The sequence below is a fragment of the Narcine bancroftii genome, chromosome 13 (genome assembly GCF_036971445.1).
Source record: "Narcine bancroftii isolate sNarBan1 chromosome 13, sNarBan1.hap1, whole genome shotgun sequence".
NCBI classification, from domain to species: Eukaryota; Metazoa; Chordata; class Chondrichthyes; order Torpediniformes; family Narcinidae; genus Narcine; species Narcine bancroftii.
In genome coordinates, this window is record NC_091481.1 from 48,822,977 (window position 1) to 48,847,187 (window position 24,211).

Genomic DNA, 24,211 nt, shown 5'->3' on the forward strand with positions numbered 1-24,211 from the left:
ATATAGAATCCCAACATGGACCAGGGGAAGAGAACGGCTCTAGCGGAGTAGATTTGATTTGTATTTTGGCCTCTGCAGGTATTAAAGAGAGGAGTTTTAAAGGGATAGCACAAAGACAGACAGAATGGTAGTCAGGATTGTACATGTGGCAGAGATAGAGTTAATACATATGCTAATGTTCACAGACAGGCTGCAACTCACAGGCTCAGTGATACTTATGCTAATGTTCGCAGACAAGCTGCAATTCACAGGTTAAGTGACAAGAAACACCCCTCCCCAACTTGGTCTCCTGTAAAGCATCCTTTGGGTCACACAGACATTCGGAATGTCAAAAAAAAACCCACCACTGTAAGGGGAGTTCCAGCTGTAAATGAAGTTAGCTGCTCCAGAATACTAAGGCTGCTTGGCATTTAAATCATTTAATCAGACTCCAGGCAGCCTTGGAGATCATTACCGAACAGATAGCAATGGCCTGAATTTAGGGGCTGAAGAAAAACGACAGATATGAGCCACAGTTCAACAAAACCGCCTGGCTCTTCATTACTCGTTGGCTGCTGAAGGCAGCGTTTGTGAAAGACTGGTTAAGGACAATGCTCACAACGGTCAGGCGGTTAAAGACACTTCTTCAGGAGTTTGAAAATCTTCCCATCCCCAGGTTCAGACGGGGCAACCTTGGTCCGGTGTGGGATGAACTAGACTTTTATTGGTAACTGGAGTCTGATACCCACAGCCCTTATAGCAGCTGGACTCGCTATTCTGACCATTATAGTGCTTCCCTTCCTAAAGACTTGTGTGCAATGTTTAATTCAACGGGCCCTTCGGCAGGTCACTACAACCCAAATGATGTATGCTTCCCAAACTCCGTCTGATGACGCTGAGGCCGCAGTTCGTTTACTCACTCGCTGGGAAAGGGACCAAGCTTAACAGAACACTACCGAATGGGGATTTACTAAGCCTAGCTAAAGAAAAAGGGATACTGGAATGTGAGGAGTCAAGCAAGTGCTAATTAAAAATGAAGTATTATGGGTTAACTTAAGGTGAAGGGATACTGGAATGTGAGGAGTCAAGCAAGTGCTCATTAGAAATGAAGTATTATGGGTTAAATCAGGGTGAAGGGATGCTGGAATGGGAGGAAGGGTTATAAAAGTATAATAAAATAAGGATCTTCAAAACAGGATAGCAAGTAGATAGCTTTAGCAAGTCTTGGGGATTGATTAATGAGTAAAGAACAAAGACATGATATTTCCTGGCTAACAAGTTTGCAGGAAGGCACATAAACTGATAAGAAGTTAGAATCCAGGTGGGCAGAATTACCTAATGCTAAACCAATCCAGGAGGCAGAAGAATGTTAGGGGGAAGGTATCTCTGTACAATCTGCCACTTGCTCTGCAGTCAAGCTACAAGATGCAATTTGTGCTTATCCCTTCAATACACCTTGAAGCATGAGAGGCCACTTTTCTTTCAGCCTCTTGAGCTCTCACCAACCTTTTCAAAAAGCTGAAAATATGTATCTCTATCTCCCTCATCAAAAGGAGACCCTAGATTTACCTATTCATTCGCCAAATACCTCTCCCCAGGAGTTACAGCCTCAATCCTCTTACTTCGCTCCATCTCCATTTTGAACTTCTCTAATTGAAACTGTCCTTTTCAATTTCCTCTCACTCATATTTCCTCTGTTTTTCAGCCTCTTCTCTTTGCTTTTAAGCCTCTTCTCTTTGCTTTCCTGCTTGGACTGCTTCATATTGTTGTCTCTGCAACTCAAAATTAGGTTTCTCCAGGTCATCTTGCACCCTTGATTTCTCCAATCCCAATTGCAATTCAAAAGATCTATTCTCTGGAAAATTTTCGAAGTCTTCCTCAACAAATTTTCCTTCACATATAATATTTCACTATTACAATCCTCTGCGTTTGTACTTTTCTCATCCAATGTTTAACTTCAACAATTTTCAATGCCTCAGAAATAGCCATTAGTTGCTATTTTCTCACCTTCTGCAGTTATGCAGGTGATGGATGTAACAAAAATGTATCAACATCCATTGCTGCAGTTTTTCCAGACAAAAGCTTTAAGTTAGCTTGCAAAAATAGCCTGCAAAAACAACCCAATCAACTAATAAATCATAAAACTGCAATGTCCAAATCCTAAAGGATGAGCCCCCATAAAAGGTTACAGAGTCCAGACGACCCCAAAACCCAGCAGCAATAGATATGCACGACAACACTGGGTTATTTAAACAAAAGTAGTTCAGAATTATATTTGAACAAGAAAACAGAATTGAACTTATCCTACCTAACCCACTTAATCCACCCTCAAATACTAAGCGCAGGTGGGTGTAATGTCTATTGAAGATTAGAAAAGTTCTTTGGATCACAGTCCAATCTCACTGGTTGCAGGCAATTCTTGCACTGTGCACATAAATTAACATTAGCAAAGTTCACCAGGCTTTAGAGTTTAACAGACAAATGGTTACCACTCAGGAGGGTTCTTGCTGGTTTTCAGAGAGAGAGATTCCATTTCCAGAGCATAAGCAACTGATTCCTTCTCAATCAGTCTTTCTGACAAAACTTGCCCCCTTCAGGATTCTCTGGATGATCCTTTTTCTTTCAGGTCATCTTTCAGACCATCAGTCTTCTCCTTTGACCAGGCAGCCTTTCAAAGTTTGTCCCTCTGGAACTGATTTCTGTGACTCCTTCTCTCTCACTCCCTCCCTCTCTGAGAGCAAAGGTGTTCAGACTCTGCCTACTAAAGTCACATGCTCTCCTAGGCGAGCTGTATGTGGATACTTTTTTGATCCTCTGCAAAAAGCAGGATGGAAAAGTCCGCTAAAATTCTGGGTTTTCAAATGTGTGTGGGCAAGGTGCTCTAGTAATTCATTCCAAGCCACCTCTAAAACTCTCGTCACACTGCACATTCAGAGAAGTGAGAAGAACACTTCGCCGAGCCAACTTTAGGAATTCTGCTTGAAAGTAAACAACAATCACAAGTAATCTGTCTGTGGTCGTCTCAGCCTTCCTTAAGATATGTTGCAGACACCACCTTATGAATTAGTGCATGGGATCAGGTTGTGAACAAATACACAGAGAAGCCGCTGTGGAGATTTCACAGAACTACGGTTTCAAAGCAGGAAAGGATCAGTTATTATTGAACAACAATAAAAGGAACTATTAGCATGTGGTCTACAAAGTAACCTTCTTTTTGTATACTTTATTTAAAATCAAATTCAAAATCCACAATAAAATACATTATATTAACATACAAAAATTTCCCACAACTTTAGAATTTATTACTGGGCAATTAATATTAATTACTTAAGGTATTGGTTGAATTATTCAGAATTATCTCTAAATCCCCATTGGGTAAATTTAGAAATTAAACCGATACAAAATTTTTCAATTAGCTCTATTTTGGGAGCTGCTCTGTCTTTTACTCTTACTAAATTATATAAACAAATTGATAATCCAATGGCTAAACATACACTACGTATATGGTTTCAATTCTGGAGATTTTTTAGCCTAAGTCATTTTATCTTGGAAACTCCTATTGTACTAAATTTCCTTTTTCATCCCTCTCTAATTGATCAAGCTTATTTACTCTGGAAAGTTAAAGGTATAACATGCTTTTCGGATTTATTCTTGGATAACTCTTTCATGTCATTTGAACAATTATCCATGAAATATGATTTACCTCGATCTCATTTCTTTCGATATTTGCAGATTAGGAGTTTCTTAGTTTCGACTTTACCCTCTTTTCCCAATCGGGAGACTACGACTGTTTTAGAGGATATACTATATTCAAAATTCCCTCCAAAAGGTGTGATATCTAAATTATATAATATAATTACAAAAATAAATTCTGGGACTTTTGAAAAGTTTAAAAATGATTGGGAAAGAGAACTCAACCTTCATATTTCTAATGAAAATTGGAATAAAATTCTGCGACTGGTAAACTCTTCTTCTCTATGTGCAAAACATTCACTAATACAGTTTAAAGTTGTTCATAGAGCTCATATGTCTAAAGATAAACTCCATCGCTTTTATTCTCATATCGATCCTATATGTGATAAATGTCAATTGGAAATAGCTTCCCTTACACATATGTTTTGGTCCTGTCCCTCTTTACAGAATTATTGGAAGGAAATTTTTTCCATTATATCTACTGTTTTGAATATTGATTTACAACCACATCCCATTACTGCAATTTTTGGATTACCTGTGATAGATTTGACTTATTTATCTCTTCCTGCGGATCGTATGATTGCTTTTCTTACACTAATGGCTAGAAGATCTATACTATTAAATCGGAAAGAGGTAAATCCTCCCACTGTTTTCCAATGGTTTACCCAAACTATACTATGTTTAAATTTAGAGAAAATTAGAAACTCTGTCTATGAATCCCATTCTAAGTTTGAGTTAACCTGGCGACCATTTATTCAATATTTTCATTTGTGGTGAGTTGATCTGGCTCTGTTTTCTTTCTATGTTTATGTATGATAATTGGGCTGTAAGATGAGATCGGAGTGATCGGCGTGGTTTAGCTATATCTGTAGACTTTTTTTTAAAGTTTTTTTTAATTCAGATTTGTTTTTTCTTCTTTTTTGGGGTTTTTTTTTCTCTCTTTTTTCATATATTGTTATTAATTATATCTTTTTTTTAGAGATAGTTCACACCCTAAACTGATCAAAATTTTTTTTATGATATATTTTTATTCTGTAATATTATTGTTTAATATCTCTGTATTAATTCATTACTTACTATGTATTTTTTATATCTCTTTGAACTGTATGTGTTTATAAATTATAATAATAATAAAAAGATTGAAAAAGAAAGAAAGAAAAAATTTCCCCATATATACCCCCCTCCCACCCCCCCTCTTAGCTCCCTCCCATCCCCTACAACTTCAAACTAAAAAAACAAACCATCATAGTCGGGTTTGATGTCACCAACCAACCATGACATATTTAGACCCATACTTTTCACAGAGGGTCCCCACACATTAACAAAAAAGGTAGACTGATGGTGAAAATTGTAAGTTATCTTTTCCAATTGAGTACATAATTGCAATTCCATGTGCCATCTCTGAATACTTAATTCAATTTCATCTTTCCAGGTTATAGCTTTACATTTTCTCGCTACTGCCAATGCCAACCGAATAAATGCAATTTGAAATTTATCCAATTTCATTTCTAAACTCCATTTTACTTAATATGTCCCAATAAAAATACTAACGGCTCTAATGAAAGCTTAAATTTAAACAACCCCTGCAAAAGTTCCATAATTCCATTCCGAAAGGGTTTCACCTTATCACATAACCATACTGAATGCAAAAAGACCCTATCTCTTCCCCACATTGAAAACACATATCCAAAGAGATAAATACATACCTCTTCAACTTCTCAGGAGTTAAGTAAAGTTGATGAATAAAATTATAATGAACGAATCTATATTTTACGTTTACTGACTTAGTCACACTGTCCTCACATAATGTCATCCAATCATCCTGAGAAATTGAAACCGACAAATCCTCCTTCCTCTTACTTCTCGCTTTATAAATATCCGACTTAGACATCTTATTTTGTAATAAAGCATACATTTCTGTAATCAATCCCTTTTTCCCTCCTTCAATAATTAAACATTCGAATCTCGTCCTTCTAGGTGATCTCAAACTGTGTCCAAAATTATCCAGTAACAAAGCATGGACCTGATCAAAAGTAAACAATGTATTTGAAGGAATTCCATATTTTTCATTCAATCATTGAAATGAAACAAAATTGCCAGCTTCATAACAATCTTCGACCAATATAATACCTTTCTTTTCCCAAATTTTCAGGAATACATGATTTATTTATAAAGAAAAAAAAGCTTATTATAATACAAAGGGGTTTTCGCCAAAATTTTACACTCAGCACTAATAAAATTGTGGTCCGATACCATAATTCGATCAAATGTTTTAACACCAGTAAAGGATAATTTTGGAAAAGTTGAGCATTCCATTTAAAAATAAACTGTTTCATTCTTTGTTCATGAAGCTGAGCCATTTGGATTTTAGCCCAACATAAAGATTGTTATGATCCAACCATTCTATTAATAAACTTTAATCGTGCCGCTTCATAATAATTCTGAAAATGTGGTAATTATAAAACTCCAAGACAATTTTTGTATAGACACTCTTGCCAATTTACCTTTCCATAATAAAGATCTTCCCAGCACATGGAAATCCTTATAAAACTTGTTAGGAATCCTACATGGAATCGATTGACAAAAATACTGAATACGGGGGAAAACATTCATTTTAAAACACTGTCATGCTGGACACAACCAAGGAAGACTCAGCCACTGCATTGAAAGCCATTAATGACGTTTTTATTCAAATTCAGCGCGCACCCTCTTAAAGGCAGCATGAGCTCAGTCACCTCGTGCATTGTGACATCAGAATCGCTGCCCCAGGCGTGCGCTGGGCACGCAACTTGAGGCAGGGAGAAAACCTTGACAGCGCCATCTTCCCATGGCTGCTCCACCATGAGGTGTTACACACCATGAGAGACTGCGCCGCCACAGCGCCCTTTTAAAGTTATCGGTAAATCTTTCCACCTATTTAAATCTAATTTAATTTTATGCAATAATGGTCTATAATTCAACTCATATAAATGATTATAATTATCATCTACATTTATCCCAAAATACTTAATTTTATCCAACCACTTAAATTTAACAATATCTATGCAGTTTGCATAATCCATTCTTGTCAAAGGCATCATTTCACTCTTATCCCAATTAACCTTATATCCTGATAATGCACCATACTGTTCCAACATTGCATGTACCCTTCCTAACGACTGCATAGGATTTGTTAAATATATCAAAACATCATCGGCAAATAAATTCATTTTATACTCTTCCTCATTTGCCTTAATATCTTTAATATCACCATCTTGTCTAATCATTCGCGCTAACGGTTCAATAACCAAAACAAATAAAGCCGGTGACAAAAGACACCCCTGTCTAGTTGATCTAGATCACACATGTCAAACTCTGGCCCGCGGGCCAAATATAGAATTATATTTGGCCCGCAAGATCATTTCAAAAATGTATTAGAGGTGGCCCGCCCTGCAGCGAGAGCCGATGCTGTTTTTTGGTAATGTCACCCCCACCATTCTCCCCCTTCATTGCACATCCTTCCCCATTGTAACACGAGAAATTGTAACACGAGAAGTCTGTCGATGTCATCAGCCGGCAAGCCAGTTGGAAGACTCCCCGCACAACCAGTCACTTCTCCCACCTGTCGAGCGGTGCGGCGGATTGGCGAGCGCCTGTGATTTCCTGTCGGTGTGATGGGCATGGCAGGCTGTGCACGGCCCCCGGGCAGTGCGAGCCCCGTGCGACTGGCACCGGACGGCCCTTCCACAGCGTGAGCGCACTTCTCCCTGTCGCCACAGCCTTCAGCGCTTGCACCCGCGCGGACCCCAGGGATGGCTGGTTTGGCCCTGCACGTGAAGAGAGAGATGATGGCTGTCCGCAAAGGCTGATCGGCAGCGCGCTGGGCCTAAGTGGGTGGGTAAGCAGGGGTGGGCAGAGGGTGTAGGTGAGGAGTAATGGGCAGGGGAAGTTATGGTGGTGCGAGGGGCAGTTAGAGGGAGGGATGAGTAGAAGGAGGGGTGGATAGGGTAGAGGTAAAAGGGGAGGGGCAGGGTGAGTATGGGAGGGGTGATTAGAGGGTGAGAGACGGGTAGAGGGAGGAACAGGTTGAGGGGAGATGCAGTAGAGGGGCATGTATAGGATGGGGTGCGTAGAGGCAGAGCGAGTGGAGTGAGGGGTGAGTAGAGGTTGGGTAAAGGACTGGTCAGGTTGAGGGATGGTGGGTCAAGGGTGAATAGAGGCCTAGAGCCTGAGGAATGAGCAGGAAATGCTGAGTCCTGATGCAGGCCAAAATGGACACAGCCTGTGAATGCTGACTACATCTCCACAGGAACCAAATATGTTTCCCTCATGTCAAGCAGAGGGTGAACTTGAGCTACCTACTCCTGACCTGTAACATTATCCTCCTAAAGTTATATCCTAAAGTTTAACATTACATATGTTGAAAGAAGAGAAAACATGCAGATGTTGTTGAAAATTTTCAATAAATATTTAGTTCGGCCCTCGACTTAGTCCAATTTTTTAATTTTGGCCCTCCGTGAATTTGAGTTTGACACCCCTGATCTAGATAATATAAAGGAAGAAGATATTTGTCCATTTGTCACCACTCTAGCCAATGGATTTTTATATAAGGCCTTCACCCAACCAATAAAGAGTGGCCCAAATTTAAATTTTTCCAATACCTTCAACAAAAATCCCCATTCTACTCTGTCTACAAGGTAACCTTGATTAGAGAGAGGGATTAGATTAGATGTACTTTTAAGATTTAATTTTTTGAGTTGTTTTCTTTTTCTTTTTATTCTTTTGTTTTGTACAATTTATTTCAATAAATGGGTTTACCATAGAGATTATTTCTTATTACAATAAAACTCCGATTATCTGAAATGGCTGTGAACAACTGACTGCTGCCGAGAGGCCGCTCTCCTGGATGACGGCAGGACAAGGGATTCTTCCAACCACTTGCTGGTAGTGAGTGGTGTGCAGTTTGATGGGAGAGTTGGAGAGAAAAGTAAATAGGGGAAGGTAAAGAAGGAATAGAAAAAGAGAGGGGAGGGAGTTACCTGAAACGAAAACAATCGATGTTCTAATTTCACGTTCAATTAATTTTTTTTCAACCTGAGAGGTTAGTTTGGCTCCGAAAAATACTTCAGATAAATGAGGATTCCTGATTTGTTTTGGATATGAGGATTTCAGAAAATCTGATTTTGGATGATTGGAGTTGTAGTGTAATTGTTTTGGAGGTGAACAAGTAATCCTCAATGTAGTTTCATTTACTTTGTTTTCTTCGCGTCCTTACTCGTAAATGAATGAATTGTTACGTGGTTTTCAGATTTCTGTATGTATGCTTATATGTTAAACTCAATAAAAACATTTTACAAAGAACAAGCATGTGGTTTGCAGGTAAAAATCACAGTTAAAACTTAATGACTATTTACAAATCCACTTCAAAGTATTATCATGTGAACCACGGCAGTTAACAGAACAAAAGTATCTGGAAAAAGCAAGGCAAAACACCTTTCAGGATTGGCCCAATGAACATTGGTTCGACGGTTGCTGAAGCCATTGCAACTGAACACATGGCACAGGGTCAATCCCCAGAGACATTCAGATTTCACACCTATAGACAATACACTCAAGGCTGAGGCTTCTGACTTGAATTTGATGAAAAGCAAACCACAGATTCTTGGTGCATCTTTACGAAGAACACTCTTGATTTGGATTCAGCCACAAAACCTTTCATCTCAATCTTTCATCTCATCTCATTCCAGGGCAGAAACCAAAGTAAAGGGCACATTCTTCTGGGGGTCCTTGGTTAATATTTACTCTTAAATCACCACGACAGAAACAGAGAACATAGAACACTGCAGCACAGTACAGGCCCTTCAACCCTCGATGTTGTTCCTTCCTAAAAAAAGCACTAAACTCTCCCTACCCCAAAACAATAAAGAGAATTTAATTCCTGCCTTTGACAGCCAATTATTCCCAGAAGAAATATTTAAAATGATTATACTTCAAATGTAACAACAGCAAATGTTAGAAATAGTCAGCAGGTTGGTCACATACTGACTTGCTGGGAGTTTACAGCCTTTTCTGTTTTTATTGAAATATCCAGTAATTCCAGTTTTATCATTTACACTTTAAACCTTGGGGATCCTTAAAAGAGAATGTTTTTCATTTTAATTTACAAAAATAAGACTATCTGGACCCATTTATAAAATAGGAATGTATAAATTCCAAGTAGGATTCACTTGTTGATGTCCTTGTTTAAGTTTCAGAATAAAAGAAGCACCCAATCTGTAGATGCTTTGGACAAAGCATAAATGATTTACCAACACTGAATTGGAGATAATTAGCTGCGAAACACAAAACTCTCCTTGTATGATGAGTGTCTGATGTTTATGTGAGTAATGAACCTTGTGCACAAAGTACAACTTATGTTCGTTTCTACATTGCTTCATAAAAGGTTTCACACGTGACCGAGAGAACCTGCTGTGTGTTTTCTTCCCTGCAGTCGACATTGAAGTCTGGTGATTCCTCCGCAGCAACTCAGGAATGTAACCATCTGCCTCTGATCTTCTTGCAGCAGTTGCATGTCATTCTTTTCCGAGGAGTGAACAACTGCTCCTCATCCCCAAGGCATTGCCCATGGCATTGCCCATTCTCCGGCAAGTCACACGCGATGTGTTTTCAGTGACGTATGATGTAGTAATTCAAATACGTCACCACCGTGAGCCTCACTTGGCCAAAAAGCCCTGGTATTTGGCAAAGACTGTGCCACACACTCGCACCACGTTCAACCCTCACAATGAACACGACTGCAGTCTCAGCAACTGGGTTTGCTGGCTGCGTGATGTCATCAATGGGTTCATTGTTACACAATAATACAGAAAGACAAGTTAAACCATGGCAATCGCTCTGATGTCACAATGAGACCCCCCCAAACACCCCCCCCCCCACATTTTGGAATGAATGTACTCAAGGGGCAGTTTATATTTGAGGGTCTCCCACCAACCATTGTGGTCGGGGCAGCCATGTAGACTCCTCTTGTCATTGCCCCTCCCTTCCAGGTAGTCTGCACCCACCTGGATTGGGTGCCGGGGGCTATGAGCAGATCGGGGAAGTGATTGATACCTTCCTCTATGAGGTGGTGTGATAAGACCCACCGTGCCCCCCGAAAACAGCCCAATCCGGCCTGTCTGTAAGAAAAATGGCACGTGGTGAATGATACTGTAAATTGGACAAATTCACTCCCTCCCCCCAACTCACTCTTGCTGCAGTCGTTTCCGATGTGGTTAAATTGGTGGAAGATATCACGGGCAGGGACGACAAACTCTGGTATGCCATGATCAGCCTCGACAATGTCTTCTTCTCTAACCCATTAAGCCCCAACTCCCAGGACAATAGTGGATCCCTACACAGATGTTCTGTGGGCACTGTCCTTCGGGCAGGCTGACCAGGACAGCTCCATTCAGTGGCTGAAATACCTGTCTTCCATTTATGGAACACCAGAGAATTGTGCTGGCTTCCTGCTGGGAAGATCACATTCAGAGAGTACAGTTTTGTGTTGGACGTGAAGATGAATGGAAGATAGTAAATTCTGTGACAAAGCGCCGTCCAACTTATGACACATTGACATCCTTCACCTTGCTGAAGAAAGGGTTAAGCTACCGTAAACCAAAAGTTAACAATGCATAGTGATTCCCAAAAGTGGGCGCTGCCTCCCCTCTATGGGAATTTAAGAGACCCTTAGACAGGCACCTAGATTAGCGAAAAATAGAGGGTCACAAGGTAGGAAGAGTTTAGTATTTTATTTTGGAAGGAATATATGCGTCTGCACAACATTGAGAGCATAAGGGTCTCTACTTTGCTGTAGTGTTCTATGTTCTAAGGACACCATTCTTTTCACCTCCAAAGAATAGGCACCTGACCTGGCTTGCCTTCTTTATAAAATAAATGATTTGCATTTGTATAAGTGGAGAATATACTGTGGTGAAATGCTATTACAGCTCTAGGTCACCAGGACCACCACCTGACTACCTCATATATAAAGCCGACCAGTCCTAGGCTCCTCCATTCTGACCTAGGCTTGAACAGAGTCAAGAACTTGCTTTATATATTTGTCAATTAAAACTAGCATTTAACTTGCACTCTGTCTTGTGTGGTTGATCTTAGTCACAATTTAATAGACTAACTGGGATGAAAGCTTCTTCTGCCCTCGTCCACCTCTCAACTCCACCGAAAACTTATCTAAGGACCTGGAAATGGAGATGCTTCCCACACCGTGAAACCAAGTACGGACCAGATGAAGAGCTGTGGGACCGAAATTGTCATGGAGAGAAGGACTCACCCAGCGACCGTGGACTATGAGGGGGACAGAAGTATGCTGGAGCAGGTAAAGAGTGGCCAAGAGGCCCACCTGTTAGTTAATTCAACGGATCTGGGATTGGTCATGCAACCACATGGGTTTCTGACTTATAATTAAGGATCGTGACAAGTACAGGCAGAAGGCATACGACAAGTTGCCCTCCTGAGCACGATCTACTGCCAGGATCTCCTGGATGGGTTGCTATCTCTGAGACACCCCTAGCAAACCCCAATTTCCCAGAGGGTGCACACGCGTCCCAGGACCGAGTGTCCGCATGGCGAAGGGATCAGTTGGTAGGTGGCCACTGACAAGCTGACCACAACATTAACCTTATTTTTTTTTCAGGCAGCAGAGGAATGCAATCTAATGTATAATAGGGACAAATATGTCTCTAGCACTAGGTAACTGGCCATCCTGGGATATGTGGTACAGAACAGGGAAAGTCAGCCCGGACCCTGTCCGCATGCACCTGCTCCCTGACCTCCCAGTCCCACACTCACAGTTAACCTTAAAGAGATGATTGGGGCTCTTTGCATATTATGCACAGTGGGTCCCCAACTATGAGGAGAGGGCTTGCCCACTGATAAAAGCCTCCGGTTCCCCACCTGCCCAGCATCTATCAAAGCCTTCACAGATATTAAGGACCTGATTGCAAAAGCAACCCTGCCGTCCATAGATGAGACGATCCCATTCCAAGAGGAGACCGATATATCAGATGTAGCGCTAGCTCTTACACTGAACCAGGAGGGGCGACCGATAGCCTTTTTCTCATGGACCCTACAGTGGTCAGAGGTGAGAGACTCAGCAGTGGAAAAGGAGGCTCAAGCCACTGTGGAAGTGGTAAGGCACTGGAGACATTATCTGGCATGGAAACCTCGTCAGGACCAATGATCCATGGCTTTTACGTTCGACAACCAGAATAACAGAAGATAAAAAAACCAAAAAATCTTGCGCCTGGGGGATAGAATTGTCTAAATATAATTATGACATTCTTTACCATCCAGGGAGGCTCAATGAGCCCCCAGATATGCTGTCCAGGGACAACTGTGAGGCCAGTTTGGCCCCACCAGTCCATGCCGGAATAAATCCCCACCATCCTAGTCCCACTGACCAGCACCTGGTCCATACCCCTCCAATCCTCTCCCCTCCATATAATTATCCAGTTTTTCTTAAATGTAAATAATGTTCCTGCTTCAACCACCTCCGCCGGAAGCTTATTCCACATCCCAACCACCCTATGCGTGAAGAAATTTCCCCTCATGTTCACCTTATAATTTTCCCCTTTCAATCTCAAACCATGGCCTAGGAACATGGGAACATATGAAGTAGGAACAGGAGTAGGCCAAAAATGGCCCATCGAGCCTGCTCCACCATCCAATACGATCATGGCTGATCTAATTTATGACCTAACTCCACCTACCTGCCTTCTCCCCATATCCCTTAATTCCTCTATCATGGCCTCTGGTTTGAATATCCCACACTCTTAATTGAAAAAGCCTATCCACGTTGACTCTCTCTGTCCCTTTTAAAATCTTGAACACCTCCATCAAATCCCCCCCTCAATCTTCTACGCTCCAGAGAAAAAAAGCCTCAGGCTGCTCAACCTTTCTCTGTAACTCAAACCGTGACATCCTGTCAACATTCTCATGAACCTTCTCTGCATTCTCTCTATTTTGTTTATAGTTCCAAATTTGGCCTCACCAATGCTTTGTACAATTTCATCATAACATCCCAACTCTTGAATTCAATAGTCCGATTTATGAAGGCCAACATTCCAAATGCCTTCTTCACCACTCTATCTACCTGAGTATCAACTTTGAGGGTACTATTTACCATAACTCCTAAATCCCTTTGTTGCTCTGCACTCCTCAATTGTCTACCATTCAATGTATATGACCTGTTTAGATTTGCCTTTCCAAAATGCATCACTTCACACTTATCCGTATTAAATCCCATCAGCCATTTCTCAGCCCACTCCTCTACCTTCCTATATCTATTTTTACGCTACGGAAATCTTCCTCACTATCCACAATACCACCAATCTTTGTATCATCTGCAAACTTACTTATCCAATTCACCACCCCTTCTTCCAGATCGTTAATATATATAACAAACAATAGTGGACCCAGAAAGAATCCCACAGGAACTCCATTCGTCACCGGCCTCCAATTTGACAAACAATGTTGTACCACTACACTCTACACCTCCCATCCAACCATTGCTGAATCCATTTCACTACTTCCTTATTTATACCTTAATGCCTCTACCTTTTTACCTAACTTCCTGTCGGGAACTTTGTCAAAAGCTCAGCTGAAGATTAAATAGACAACATCAACAGCCTTCCCTTCATCAATCTTTTTTGTAACCCCCTGTCTTGGGTAAACTTATACCTCTCATTTTGTTCGTTTTAGCTTGGTCACAGTGTTTCAGCTACCGAAAAATAATAGACACACACACACCGAGAGCAATTCAATTTATCCAAGTCTTTATTACTCAATCCAAAGCTGAATTCACACTACAATATGCAAACCCTTCCCAATTATACTTATCAACGCCTGGACTGGTCCCAACTGCCGAAGCGAGGCAACGACTGAACACTTGTAGTAGGTTGTCGGGGCACCGGTAGCAGCTTCTCTACCTCCCTCGACCGGGACGTTAGCTGGACTCTTGAAGTTCTTCTTCTTGCTGAGAGATGTAGCCACCTCTTCCAGAGTCTCTCTCTTCAGCAGTGGGACCAGGGCTTATATTACCTATAAGTTGTTTACTTTAGATCTTATCTTTTTGAACAAATGGCTTATTATCTTCCTCTTGCTGTGAGATGTTGCCACCTCTTGGAGAGTCTCTCACTTCAGCAGTGGGACCATGGCTCATATCACCCTAAAAGTTGTTTACCTCAAATCCTATCTCTTTGAACAAATGGTTTATTATCTTCCTCTTGCTGAGAGATGTTGTCACCTCTTGGAGAATCTCTCACTTCAGCAGTGGGACCATGGCTCATATAACCCCAAAAGTTGTTTACCTCAAATCCTATTTCTTTGAACAAATGGTTTAATTATCTTCAGGGTCTCCTGACAGTCTGTGACCAACAAATGTAAACTACTCTGGGCCTCATAAGTGTAAATTAGATAATGTCTTTCTATTCAACTGCATCCCAGGGTCCCATGGTGGGTGTCTACTAAATATCCATCCTGGGCTCATGGTGGAATTTAGATTATGTCTGCTGATTCCAAACAAGTTCTCAGCCTTGCAGCTGCAGAAGTAAGAACACAGTTTAATTCTTTCATTATACCCCCCTCGAAAAACTCTATAAGGTTTGTAAAGCATGATCTACCCCTGACAAAACCATGCTGATGTTAGAAACAGAAGTACCTTCACAGAAATGGCTCGAGACAAAAATTGAGAACAAAGAACATTTATTATACAACGATGCAAAGTTGGGTGCTTCTCCTTACCCTGGGAATACCCACATACACTGGGGCTCACCCAACTTTTATACAGTTTATTTCAGTATAGGAATACCCTCCCCCTTACATTCTTCTGCCTCCTGGATAGGTTTGGCATTTGGCAATCCTGCCTGCCTACGTGCTGTTTCTGTGAACTTGGAGCACCAGGGGGGTATCCTGTCGGTGTCACATCATGTCATTAACCTCATTGTCCTTATTCACAAACCTGTCTTTGTTTTAATTTACACCTTCCCAACTCTCAGGGCTACAGCCTCTTCATATGCAGAACTTGCTAATACTGTCTAGGGCTTACTAATTTCATATGCAGAACTTGGTTCTGTCTAGGGATAGGAGACCCTTATCTTATTCAGACTAACTCTACTTCCTACATTCTATCTATTGTCTATCCTTATCTCATTCATACGGTGAACTTGCTGATTCTGTCTAAAGACTAGAAGATTCTTATCTTACTCAGACTGATTCTGCTTCCTACATTCTAATATCCATTTTTTATCCTGTTCATACTGGCTTTATTCATTTACCCATATATCTATATTAGTTTCCTCATCTTCATACTTTATATCAGTTTTACTCATCTCTCACAATCCTCACTTTTCTTTTAGATCAGTGATACTGATCTCTCACAATGATCAGTGTTACTGATCTCTTACTCTGACTACGACCTATCAATCCCTGTTCTTCCAAATATTTGTAAATGCCATCCCTCAGAATACTTTCCATCAACTTACCCACCACAGACATCAGACTCACAGGTCTATAATTTCCAGACTTACATTTGGACCCTTTCTTATGCAGCGGAACAACATGAGCCACCCACAATCCTCTGGCACAACCCCCATGACCAGTGATATCCGAAATATCTCTGTTAATGGCCCCACTATCTCTACACTAGTCTCCCTGAGTGTCCTTACGAATACATTGTCTGGACCCGGAGATTTATCCAACTTTATCTTTATTGACACTGCCATCACTACCTCCTCGGTTATCCTTATATGATTCATGACCACCCCACTATTTTTCTTTACTTCAACTGGTGCAATATTTTTTCCCTAGTGAATACCAAGGAAAATAAATCCTTTAAAATTCCCCCCATCTCCTCTGACTTCTCACATAGCCTACCCTCCCTATCTACAAAGGGTCCAATTTTATCCCTGACTAATCTTTTACTTTTCATGTACCTTTAGAAACCCTTTGGATTTATACTTATTCTGCCTGACAAAGCCTCATTGTGCCCCTTTTTGGCCTTTTTAATTTCTTTCTTAAGATTTTTTCTACACTCCTTATAGTCCTCTTTCAATTTCTCAGCTCCCTGATCTTTATACCTCTTATACACCTCCCTCTTTCTCCTAACCAAATTTCTAATATTCCTCAAAAACCAAGGCTCCCTATCACTTCCAGTCTTTCCTTTGATCCTCACTGGGACATATACTCACTAGGAAGCCTGCCGGGTCTGTGCAGAGTGCAAACCCCTTTTATTCCATGCTCCACAGGCCCATGTTGTAAAGACCACTCGGCCCTTCGAGTGTCTTGGCATAGACTTCAAAGAGCCCCTGCCTTCCATGAACCGAAACGTCTACTTCTTCACTACACCGTTTTCATCCACAGTGACCGGAAGTCTAGTTTCATGAGTGATGAGCTGTGCCAGTACCTGACAGCGAGGGGAATCGCGACCAGTTGCATGACGAGTTATAACCCGAGAGGCAATGGGCGTGGAACACAAAAATGGGGTGTTCTGGAAGGCAGTCCTCCTGGATCTCAAGTCAAAAGGGTGAGCCGTTGAGTACAGGCAGGACGCCCAGCACCGAAGTGCTCCATGCCATTTGGTAGTTACCAACGAGACCCCTCATGAACGTCTGTTCTCAATCCCCAGGAAGTCTGCGTCTGGAATGTCCCAACCAGCATGGCTCACGTTCCCGGGACCGGTACTCCTGTGTAAGCACGTATGGACACACAAGGCCGAAGCCCTGGTCAAGCAGTTCTTTCTCCTATATGCGAACCATAACTACGCCTACGTTAGGTTCGGCAGTGGCAGGGAGAAAACCGTCTCAACCAGGGACCTGGCACCAGCAGGAACACCCACCACTCCACGCCAACCTCCAACATATGACAACGCTGACCAGGCCTACATCCCTATCCCCAGGCAGCTATGGGGCGCGTAGGACCTCCTTGATCACCAGGGGCCAGGTTCAGCCCTGGTGAATGAACATATTTATTTACAACTTTTTTCAAAAATATCCTTAATAAATTTTTCAATATTATAATATATGAAACTGTTTCTTACAAACAATCAACAAAAGCAAAATGGTCCCTCCCTCCCTCCCCCCTTCCAAACAAATGAATCCGCTCACCATCAGAGTTGATAAATCTTTTAAATATATAGTATCCAATTGGGGAAACCATGCTTAAATAAATATAATAGTTGCATTTATAGTCCTTTTTCTTTTTTATGACTGTATTTGGGCCCCAATGTGGTCCAGGTCTGGCTGCAAGATCTTTACAAACGTGTCATATTTGTTCTTTTTGTTAGATGTGACTTTTGCCATGGGTTTCCAGCTGTCCATTTCTGCCGTCCGTTCTGCGATAAGTCGAGGGGAGTCCGACGTCCAAGTGATCGCGCCACTTTTCTTTGCTCCAGCCAATGCTATTTTTATCAATGAGATTTTATATTTGTTCAATTTGTTGCTGACGTCCATCACATTACCTAGTAGATAGCAGTCTGGGCCACCTGTGAAAGCCACTCCTGTTATCCTGGTTAATTTTTCAGTGATGTCTTGCCAAAATGGCCTCACATTCACACAAAACCAAAAAATTCCTGTTTCAGTCCCACATCTTTTTTTGTTTATCATTTACATCAATACAAGCATTAACTCAATAAAGAGAATATCTTATAACAATAGAATACAAAATGATCCCAAACCTTTAATCTATTTTCTCCCCACCCCCTCCCTCCTCCTCCCCAAAGAAAAGAAAGAGTAACCCACCTCAATCTATACAGTTGCTATTATTCCCAGAGTTATTTGATTTTCCAGATAATAATTATTAACCATGAACTAAGAGGAGTGGGTGATGTGGAGGATGTGGATGGACTTTTATTCTCCATATCCATGTACCATTCCCGAGCTGATTCCTTCAACGAGAAGTCTTTTTTTTCTAACGTGACACCGTTTTGCATTTCAATGTCCCATCCCTCGTTACAAAACTCTCTGCTCTCCACGTTAGTACTGCACATTTGTTTACTGCTGCTATGGCTGGACTCAGAAAGTTTGTTTGATGTTTATCCTACTTCAGTTTTTTTATCTGCTTCTCAATCACAAATCACAAATATTCTCACGTCCTTTCGTATTTTTATCTTCTTAATTTGTCCTAATAATATACCGAAATCCTTCCAAAATCCTTCCACTTTTACACAGGTCCAAACCGAATGAAAAAAAAAAGTCCTGATCACCTCATTACATTGAAAACATTTCTCGGAATAATTGTAGATAAGTGCATTTAATTTATATGGAGTATAGCAGAATTGATGTGGAGAATCCTATTTTTGTATCTGGCATTAATCGTATTTGTAACACTCTTGACACAATCTTGACCCTATTTCTTCCTGAATTTGTATATTTCAATCTTCTTTCCCCCTTTGTTTTGATTGATATAAATCCTTTTCCCCATATTATATTTGATGTCAATAAAATCTCCTTCCCATATTTGAAACACATTTCTGATATTTAGCTCATTTCTCTGCTGTAAGATAGAATTGATGTAAAATATTTGACTGAACCTGTTCATGTCCTGCATTTCTAATTGATGTTGTGCTGTCCTTACACCAATCTGACCAGCTGCTTTCTGAAATCATCCCATCCAAGTCCGACTCCCATCTTTCTCCTGACCTCTGCAATCCTGGCTTTGAATTTTCTCTCTGGAGAGCATAACATAAATTTGGGTGTATTCCCCATCCAGACTCTTTGTTCCATTTCACTAATTTTAGGAGGAGTCAATGTTGGTCCCCATCTTTCTCTGAAGAACGATCTAAGCGGGAGATAACAGAAGGTCCCACTGGTCACTCCGTATTTGTGTTTAATTGTCTGAAGAATTTCTTCTGTGTAACAGTCTTCAAAATATCTTATATCTCTGTCATAACACAAATTTAATATTCTATTGCCTTTGTTCATATCTTGACACACTGGTGCTTTTCTTGAGATCCCTACGGTTGCTTTCTAAACATACATTAAATTCTTGACACCTTCTGATCGGATGTATCTGTCTTTTTTCTAGTGATTTGACTCTTCATTTATTGATAAAATACTTTGCTTCCCCTCCTACATTGTTGTCAGGTTCGTGTGGGTCCGACAGGTTAAGAACCAGGCCAAAGAATATAGAGATTACAAAAGGTGTAGTTTTAAGGCTTTTGAAGAATATAAAGGTGGATAAGTCTCCGGGACCAGACGGGATCTTCCACAGGACATTGAGAGAAGTGAGGGAGGAAATAGCAGAGGCTCTGGCGGTAATTTTCCAAATGTCATTAGATATGGGGATAGTGCCGGAGAATTGGCGCATTGCGCATGTGGTTCCGTTATTTAAAAAGGGTTCAAGGAGGAAGCCTGGCAACTATCTGCCTGTAAGTTTGACGTCTGTGGTAGGTAAATTAATGGAGAAAATTCTTAGAGATAGTACTTATAAACATCTGGATAGACAGGGTCTGATCAGGAGCACTCAACATGGATTTGTGGGAGGAAGGTCATGTTTGACCAATCTGATTGAATTTTTTGAAGAGGTGACTAGGAATATGGATGAGGGTAGCTCAGTGGATGTTGTCTATATGGACTTCAGTAAGGCCTTCGATAAGGTACCACATGGAAGGTTAGTTAGGAAGGTGCAGCCTTTAGGTATAAATTTTAAGATAGTCAAATGGATTGAACATTGGCTGAAAGGGAGAGGCCAGAGAGTGGTAGTGGATAATTGTCTGTCAGGTTGGAGGCCGGTGACCAGTGGTGTGCCTCAAGGATCTGTATTGGGCCCATTGTTGTTCGTTATATACATTAATGATCTAGATGATGGGGTGGTGAATTAGATTAGTAAATATGCAGACGATACTAAGATAGGTACAATAGTGGATAATGAAGAAGGTTTTCAAGGATTGGAGAGGGATTTGGGCTGCTTAGAAAAGTGGGCTGAAAAATGGCAGATGGAATTTAATGCTGATAAGTGTGAGGTGCTTCATTTTGGTAAGAAGAATCAGAATAGGACATATGTGGTAAATGGGAGAGCATTGAGGAATACAAAAGAGCAGAAAGATTTAGGAGTAACGGTACATCGTTCCATGAAGGTAGAAACTCACGTGAATAGGGTGGTGAAGAAGGCTTTTAGTATGCTGACCTTTATCAATCATTGCATGGAATATAGGAGTTGGGAGGTGATGTTGAGATTGTATAAGACGTTGGTGCGGCCTAATTTGGAGTTCTGTGTGCAGTTCTGGTCGCCTAATTATAGGAAGTATATAAACAGAGTGGAGAGAGTGCAGGGAAGGTTTACCAGAATGTTATCTGGGTTTAAGCATCTAGAGTATAGGGAGAGATTGGACAGATTAGGTCTTTATTCTTTGGAGTGTAGCAGGTTGAGAGGGGATTTGATAGAAGTACTTAAGATTATGAAAGGGATAGACAGAGTGGATGTGGATAGACTATTTCCGTTAAGAGGAGGAAAGATTAAAACAAGAGGACATGAGTTAAGAATTAAGGGGCAGAGGTTTAGAGGTAACATGAGGGGGAACTTCTTTACTCAGAGAGTGGTAGCCGTGTGGAATGATCTTCCGGGAGAAATAGTGGCGGCGGAGTCAATTGTATTATTTAAGAAAAGGTTGGACAGGTATATGGATGAGAAGAAGATGGAGGGTTATGGGCATTATGCAGGGAGGTGGGACTAGAAAGGGGTGTTTGGTTCGGTGTGGACTAGAAGGGCCTAATGGCCTGTTTCCGTGCTGTTATTGTTATGTTATGTTATGTTATGTAACAAAATACATGTTTATTTCGGGGATGGAAACGGGACAACAGGGTCAATATGTTAGGCAAACTTCAACACACAGAGTAGGCAGGGAGTAAATATACACTTCCAATACCAAGGGAGAAACTGACAGAGACTGGGGGTACTTACTTGACTGTTACTTGAACAGTCAGGATCAATTTATACTTCAATCCCCCACCCCTTAATCGGTAAGGACACGGCTCTTGCTACCTGAACTCGACCCACCCAAACCAGTGTGGAATGTGCTACTTTCAAGCCACAAGGAGTCGAAAGAGGAAGAACAAAGGGGCACATGGTCCTTATGAATTTAGCGGGCAGTGCTGGGATGGCCAATCACTCAGGGCAGGCGGGGCTCCACTGGCTGCTGTGGCCAATGGCTTGAAGTCAAGAAGTGCAGAGGCTCAGCAGGGGTCAGTCGAGGTGATTCATCTGGGCCAATTAGGTGAAGGTCAGGAATAAGTCTGGCCGGCTGCCTGGAGAGCAGCTCCTGGTGATTTAGGTGGGCCAATTGCAAGGGTCACCTTGATGGCTTGGGGTTAGTCTTTGACCGAACAGGAGCACAGCAGCACCACCTGGTGTTGGACGCTGCCTCTCCATTACACACACACATGTGAATGCACAAACGCACACACACACACACACACACACACACACGCGCACACACACGCACACACACACACACACACACACACACACACACACACACACACACACACAATCACACAATCACACAGATGTAAACATGCATACACGCACACACTCTCACTGACTCATGCACACACTCGCACACAGGCATGCAGGCTTATTTTACACATGCACCCACATACGCACATGTACTCACACATTCATGTGCACACACACAAATGAACAGACACACACACGTGCACCCACATGCCCACACATGAATGTACGCCTGCATTTTCATGAACTCGTGCACAAACACATGTACGCATGCACATGTACTCACTAATGCACTCACAGACTCTCACACACAATTGCATAAAACAAGATGAAAGTCGGAAAATGTTTTAGGCAGAAAATTAGATCAAAATGATTGGAAAATGTTATGTAAAGATAATGGTGACCCACAAGTGCGGAGATCAGGCCGACACAACACGCGGTAATAAACAGCGGCATAACTCACTAACGTGATTCCCAGGATTGGGAACAAGCACGGTTGGAAGCTGGGGCTGCCCTAAAATGGGACTGGCCAGGCTGCCTAGTAACAGAGCAACACCAGGCTGGGGAAGAAGGGGAGTCGTATGCAAGAATGTTCCCGCGGGTGTGAATCCTGTTTATATAATTCATGTGGCTGACGTCAGCCAATCAACCCAACGGTGGTAACTCTGACTGTATAAGAGGAGCATTTCCAGCCTCAATAAAGGTAGAGCTTCAACTCCCAGGACTACAACTCAAATTATTAATGTTACCGACAGATTTGTACAAAATCATGTTTGCATCAACTATTTTTAACGCCTGAAAAATTAAATAGATTTAATATCTTCAGAATTATGTCTTAGATGTGATAAAGAGATATGTTCTTTTTGTCATTTGACTTGGTCATGTCTTAAGGTTCAGCCATTTGGGATATAAATTAAAGTCGTTTTGGAGAAAATATTAAGGATAAACTTCCATTCGATCCAATGTTAATTTTGAGGGGAAATATATCGATGGAAATGAAGGTTTACAATGTCTCAAATTGAATTTTTATGATCATCTTCAGGTGCTTGATGGAAATGTGTAGCCATGAGTCGGAGATGGGGGGATGGATTTAGGGATGCAGAGCTGGGATCTCGAAATGAGATCTTGTATTCCTCTGGAAAAATAACATTGTTTACATGATAAATATCACTTTGGTTTGGAAAATATGGAGCCCATATTTAGAAGAGGTTGTTTGGAAAGCTGAAGCTCTCAATAGCTCATCCTGGTGGAGATTCTCGGTTTCACGGCGGTTTGTTCAAATTTATTTTCTCTTTTAGGTCAACTTGGGAGGGAGGGGTTGGGGGGGTGATAGTGGGGAGGGTGAGGTGATGGTGGAGAGGGAGGAGTTACAAGGAGGGAGGGGTTGTAGGGAGGGAGGGGTGATGGGGAGGCATGAGGTGCTGGGAAGAGAGGGGAATGGTGAGGGACATGGAGATGGGGAGGGTGAGGTGATAGGAAGGGAAGGGTTGGTGCGGAAGAAGGGGTGATTGGGTTGGGGGCCATCCTAATCCCGAGGAGGACCCAGGGTAGTTCGTCTGCCCAGTCTGGTCCAGAGAGCCTGTCAAACCTATCTACCAACCCATTTAACTGTGGATTGTATACTGTGGTATGGTGGAGCTTGACCCCCAGGAGCTTCACCATCTGAGTCCACAGGGCAGACGTGAACTGCCTCTCTGTCGCTAGTGATGTGCGCCGGGTCTCCGAAACGGGTGATCCATTGGCTGACCAGATTCCTGGCGCATGTCTCCACAAGGCCTTCTTAATGAGGAAGGCCTCCGGCCACCTTGTGGCCTGATTCACCACCCTGAGGAGGTAACGAGCCGCCTTGGACACTGGCAGGGGCCTGACGATATCAATGTGGATGTGTTGGAATCTGTGAACCGCCGGGTCGAAGTTCTGGATGGGGGCTCGAGAGTGTCGCTGGACCTTGGAGGTCTGGCACCTGGTACAGTTCCTGGCCAGTTCTGCCACCTTCTTAACCACATAAACATATCTCCATATAACCACTTACAGCACAGAACAGGCCAGTTCGGCCCTA

The 24,211-nt window shown here is 41.8% G+C and overlaps 1 long non-coding RNA gene across 1 annotated transcript; it reads left to right on the top strand.

Moving 5' to 3' along the window:
* The first annotated feature begins 10,615 nt into the window (after nt 1-10,615).
* On the top strand, nt 10,616-19,653 carry LOC138747928 (uncharacterized). Its single transcript, XR_011347728.1, has 3 exons — nt 10,616-10,965; nt 11,803-12,022; nt 17,987-19,653. It is a non-coding gene; the product is annotated as an uncharacterized lncRNA (long non-coding RNA).
* Nucleotides 19,654-24,211: the final 4,558 nt, after the last annotated feature.